The following is a 6,431-nucleotide window of genomic DNA, read 5'->3' as shown; positions in this document are numbered from 1 at the left end:
ATTAATGCATGGCAGGATATTGCTGTACTGTAATAAGAATGAATCACCTTTACCTCTCCCAAAGATAGATCACAGGTGAAGCAAAAACTAAGATCCTACCCTAAACCACGTCCTTCTAAGAGAACCATCTAAAGCACTGATGACTGAGCACCATTTCTGGTGTAGATGTTTGTGGTCTTTAGTCTGATCTTCTTAAGAAGTGCTCACTTTTATAGCTTTGGCGTGGGCATTTGAAGTTGATTGCAACTGGTTTCTGTGAAGGTAGTATGGCAACCAGGACAGGCTAGATTATGCTGTGATAACAAACAGTCCCCAAACCATAGCGGTTTTACCCGAGAAGGTTGATTTCCCAGTTATGTGACACGTCCAGAGGGGCAGCTTTGTCTCTGTCGTCACTTTGAAGGGCAGGCTGACAGGGCAGCTGTCATGGAACACAGAAAAGAGAGAACGTGGTGAATTGTGCACTGGCTCTTACCTTTCTCATTTCGGTTTCCTTCTGTTTCATTGGCTAAGACAAGAAGGGACACAGTCAACCCTGACTGCAGGGTGGCGGGAAAGTAAAATTTTCCTGCAGAACGAGAAACCAAATGATGGTAAATAGGAATTGAGTGGGAGTTTACCTTCCTGGCTGCTGGGCTTGATTTGTGAAGGTACATGCACACACACATGCACACACACGCACACACACACGCACACACACGCACGTGCACACACATACACATATGTGCACACACAAGCACACACGTGTCCATACACACATGTGCACACATATATGCATGCACACACACGTACACACACGTGTGTGTGCGCGCATACACGCATGCCTACATTGTATAGTGTGCCTGTATGTGTGTATGAATCCAAGCCTAGAAATAATTCACATTCCCACGGCCCAGAGGACCATTTTGGTGCTGTATATTTTCTTCTTTTTGTATATCTCTATATTTTTAAATTTTCTACAATGAAACAAAATGTTATTTTGTTTCTCTTAAGATTTATTCATTTATTTTAGAGAGAGACAGAGAGAGCGTGGGGGGAGGGGCAGAGGGAGAGGGAGAGTCTCAAGCAAAGCTGAGCGTAAAGCCCGGCAAGGGGGCTTGATTGAATGACCCTGAGATCACGACCCTGAGATCATGACCTGAGCCAAAACCAAGAGTCAGTTGTCTAACTCAGCCACCCAGGTGCCCCTTATTTTGTTGTTTTAAAACAACTGGGGTGCGCCTGGGTGGCTCAGTCAGTTAAGTGTCTGCCTTCGGCTCAGGTCATGGTCCCAGAGTCCCAGGATCGAGTCTTGCATGGGGCTCCCTGCTCAGTGGGGAGTCTGCTTCTCCCTCTGCCCTTCACCCCACTTGTGCTCTCTCTCTCTCTCTCAAATAAATAAATAAATACAATCTTCAAAAAAGATAAAACACCTGGTTAAATGTTTGAACACTAAGTCTGATCTTTAGTTCCCTTATCGCGGTAAGTGAAACAGATGGGCCACGTGGTGGTCATCAACACCACTACTACCCAGGTGTATGAAGTCAGCTCCTCCCGGGGTCAGCCATCTTTGAAATGGAGCCCTTTCCCCACGCAGGGCAATCAGTACTTATATTTGAGCTTGGTTTGAACCAGGTCTCTTAACATAGTTTAAGCCAGTGCTCTGGGGAACTGCCACTAGTGTTTGCTCGGGTTTCAGTGCTCCTGTAACACACCAGAGCAACCAAACAAGCGTAACGAGGAGGAGTAAATAGGACAACGGCAAAGTGCTCTCTGGAGAAAGATGCTCGCTTAAATGGAGAGTGGCTGCCACGTTACTCACTCTCATTGCAATCTTTAGATTGCAGTCTCAAGGTCCTTCCTGAACTGTAAGTGGAATGAATTTTAGAAATGCAATTTACATTAACTACCTTTTACTTATCTATCGATGACAAACTGGGCTCTTGACAAATTTTCTCCCGTGTGATGCGCTGTATGCTAATTGACTGGCTGGGTTAAAGCTCTCCAGTAAAGAAAGTATGTTTATGACTGAAACTCAATCCTGGCTCCTTTTCATAATGATATTTTGTGATGATGCAGCTGGAGAGAAAAGGTATGTGGCACTTAGAAGTTATATAGGAAGTGCTAGAGATGCAATATGTTTCTGTCTTGTCACCTTGTATTTGTATAGCATATGCACAGTATAACAATAAAAAAGTGAATTAAAGCTGAAAAGAAACAAAATGAGGTAAAATGAGGCAAGGGGAAAATAAGAGTAAAGATATCATATGGTGCCAGCGTAAGGTTGGTCCACCACACACACATGCCTTGAAGTTCTGTACATGTGCTGAGCCACACCTGGGGCTGTGGGTATTTGGGCACCAATGGGAAAAGGGAAACACACCCTTTTTATAACAACAAAATATTTAACGAGTGTTTAGGAATCAAAATATTTCTGGTAGAGAAAACACTAAGAACAGTCCCTCGTGGGTTTTCTTAGACATTGTGATCATACAGAGGTTATAAGTGTGACTTGAGGGGTCAAGCTGCTTGGGTTTGAATCCAAGCTCTGAAATTACCCTCTGTGCCATCTTGGGCGAGGCTGCACGAGCTCCTTTGGGCTCTTTTCCTCAACACTAATTGGGAATAACAGTGATCACCTCATAGGATCCTTCTGAGGCTTATCTTAGGTAGTCCGTGAAAGAATTCAGCATTCTGCTTGTTCATAACTGTAGCTCAAATTTAGTGACTTTCTATCCTTGACGTAAGAAAAAAAAATTCACGATGATTTCCCCACTAATTGAAATAACATGTTTCAAAGTGCATAGCTAGAAAGTGATAGAAAACATCAAGAACTGCAGGGCTGCAGAGGATGGAGCACAGCACAGGGTCTGGGGGAAAAGGTTTTGGGTGTAAATGGGGAGTAGATTTGGAAATAGCTGGCACGCGTTCCCCCTGGGTGTGTTACACTGGATTTTGCACAAAAACAGGTTCTTTAACCAAAGAAGTTTGGAAAATTCTAGTTTAATAAATGAAAAGATTTTTCTTAACTTCTTGACTTCTCAGAGCTCTTTGTACCCTGTTGTGTGTTCTGAATTTCCGGAGGGGGGATAGAGTATGCAGCATTTGCCAAACTTGGTTGACTAAAGAATTCCTTTTTTTTTTTTTTTTTAAAGATTTTATTTATTTATTTGACAGAGACAGAGACAGCAAGAGCAGGAACAAAAGCAGGGGGAGTGGGAGAGGGAGAAGCAGGCTTCCCGCTGAGCAGGGAGCCCGATGTGGGACTCGATCCCAGGACTCTGGGATCATGACCTGAGCCAAAGGCAGCCACTTAACGACTGAGCCACCCAGGTGCCCTAAAGAATTCCTTCTTCACTGGACAGGACATCTTGTGGAATTTATGTCCCAAAAGACACACTTAGGAAATGCTGATTGAGGGAGGTGACAAAATTGCACTTCCTCTAGGCAAATGGTCATAAATATTGTCTGTATCAACTGAGTTTCTGAGTTTGAATTTAGAGTCAGAATGCAGCTGTGGTCTGACTCGGGTGAGACGTGTCATTTCTCAGCCTACTTGGAAGAAGAGCTAGACATTCTCCTGTAAGTATTGAAAGGACTGAGGAAGACATGCATTGACTAATTTATATCATTTTATTATTTTTTTAATTTTTTATTTATTTGACAGAGAGAGACACAGCATCTCAGGGAACACAAGCAGGGGGAGTGGGAGAGGGAGAAGCAGGCTTCCCGCCGAGCAGGGAGCCCGATGTGGGGCTCGATCCCAGGACCCTGGGATCATGACCTGAGCTGAAGGCAGACGCTTGACTGAGCCACCCAGGAGCCCCTATATCATTTTAAACCATCAAACTGGTTTTGGTCAGATGTGTAAGTCACTTTGTCCCCCTGGGTGTTGGTTCTCTGGGATCTTCGTGGAGTCTTAACAAAAACTTGGAGGCCCCATTCCTGCTTCTGAGTACTCCATACTACTGATGTGTATCATCTAAGTTTACACTGTCAATACAAGCATATCCATGCTAATTGTAAAAAGTCCCAAATTCCAAGGTGTACAAAAGAAAAATGAGAAGGATCTCATTGGGCCTATAATTTCTCAGCCCCCATTTCTTTAACTGAAAATACAGATATGTAGTTTAAAAAAAAAAAAGCATCATATATATATATTTTTTTACACCTGGTTTCTGTATCTTAAAAAATCCTGTGGATCTTTGTCTCTTTCTTTCTTTGGATCATAGACAAAAAGAGGACCAGTGTAAATATAAAATGTGAGTCATAAAGAGAAATTTTCATAGAGAGATATGAATTCGAGAGAATTCTGGGTTGAGAATTTTGGGTCTCTTAGGGGAAATGGGGTCCACCTAGTTCTTATGCAGGCAAAAGCATGAGACAGCAGAGTTTTAGGCCGGTTCTGGCAGTGAGGGGCACGGTGAACATTTGCTATGTGGCAAGTTCATTTTTTTTTTTTTTTTTGCATCGAGGGTCATGATTTAAAACAAAAACAGATATAAATGACAAAATGGTGCCCACCAAAGCCACACTTAAGTTTTTGTTTCTCATTTGTGAGCATGCTCACAATTTTTTGAAACACTGGAAGATTACAAACTTCCATGTTCTCTGGAAATTAGTTAACATGTCAGACTTTACACAGGAAACTGGAGGCCAGGAGTCTTCTGGGAAGCATCTTCCTCTTCCTGGTCCAACGAGTCCCCTGAGATGCACAGGATGTTTACAGACACCTTCCGAGTTCATGCTTCGGGGCAGTGATAAACTCAAATTGTGCCTGATTATTTCACCTGCTCCAAACATCAGGAGCTTTTGTCCTCCCTGATGCTGTGTGTGGCCAATCACATTTTCTGCCTTTCCAGCATCTCTCCGTAACTCACTGCCTGTCAGCCCTGATGAGCATTAACGAACGCAAGGACTTGTGTACCGCTTGTCACATTTGAAGAGGTGCATGATACTCTACGGTTACTGCGAAATGGGGAAACGGACGACTTTTGTGCATGCCTGCTAATTGGTGTCGAATCACATCACCTGCATTGCAGAGACAGGTGCAAATCAGACAGGCAAAGGGTCAGCCCCGTCTCTGCCCCACCAGGGCCCATCTGGCATTTCAGAGCTGCCACAGTTTCACATTGAGCAGCCCCCACCCCCATCCCCCACTGCCTGTCCCACTCTAGAACCAAAACAAATTTTGCTTTAAATTGCCTTAATCTTCAGGTCAAATTTCAGGGACTCAAGTAACTGAACCCATATAATTACTGCAGATGACAAGATGCCTTCCTCTCTCCAGTAGTCAACTCTAGGAGGAACTGTGCTGAACGGAGAGCTTATGATGAAGGTTAATTATGACAAGGGAACAGCTTTGCTCACACTGAGTCCTTTTCCAGTGGTATTTTGTTGTTGTTGTTGTTTGGTGCCTTGATCCTCAGGCACTCAAGCCGCTCATGTCTTAAACTTACAAGGAAAGAGCGTAAACAATTCATTTGGAAAGCAACCTCTCCCTTACAGAGCCCTGTGAAATTTCCACTTGGAACTCTTAGAAAAATGTGATTTCTTATTGAAAAGAAATGAAAAAAAGATGGAGACAGTGGCCTCCAAGAGACAAACAAGTTGCACTCAGATCTTCAGAGCACCATCCCAGGAGCCTTTTCCACTGCCCCTTTCCACCAGGAACACACCCCCTCTGCATTCTGGGCTCCTTCCGGTGCCTCATGGTAACATTTGAAAATATTCCTCACCATCTCCACCCTATGGAAAGTCCCCGCTGTTATCCTCTCCCACAGCATTCTGTTCTGTTACTTTATAGCATGTGTCCCAATCTTTAATTATTTGTGTTTGTTAATTTTCTAATGGTTTATGTATTTCCTTCACTAGAATTCAAGCTCCCCAAGGGGGCAGGGATTTTTGCCTCTATTGTCACCACTGATTTATCATGCCACCTGCAGGGTAGGTGCTTGGCTAATTTAAGTAAAGAGGAAGAAAGGAGGAAAGGATAGAAGGACAAGAGTGAAGAAAGGAGGAAGGGAGAGAGAAAAGTTGTAAGACAATGAGAAGGGAGGAAGTAGGAAGGAAGAGAAATTAACTTGATCACCAATAGGATATATATAGAAATCTGGTGTATATATATATACACCACCTCTTCTTTATCCATTCTCAGTCGATGGATGTTTGGGCTGTTTCCATAATTTGGCTATTGTAGTTAATGCTGCTATAAACATCGGGTGCATCGATCCTTTTGAATTAGTATTTTTGTAGTGTTTGGGTAAATACCTAGTAGTACAATTGCTGGGTCGTAGGGTAGCTCTATTTTTTTTTTATTTTTTGTCTTATTATGTTAATCACCATACATTACATCATAAGTTTTTGATGTAGTGTTCCATGATTCATTGTTTGTGCATAACACCCAGTGCTCCATGCAGAACGTGCCCTCTTTAATACCCATCACCAGGCTA

This window comes from Leptonychotes weddellii, chromosome 6 (assembly GCF_054177405.1).
Source record: "Leptonychotes weddellii isolate Sample4059 chromosome 6, ASM5417740v2, whole genome shotgun sequence".
In the NCBI taxonomy this organism is placed as follows: Eukaryota; Metazoa; Chordata; class Mammalia; order Carnivora; family Phocidae; genus Leptonychotes; species Leptonychotes weddellii.
This window is presented reverse-complemented; position numbering follows the sequence as displayed.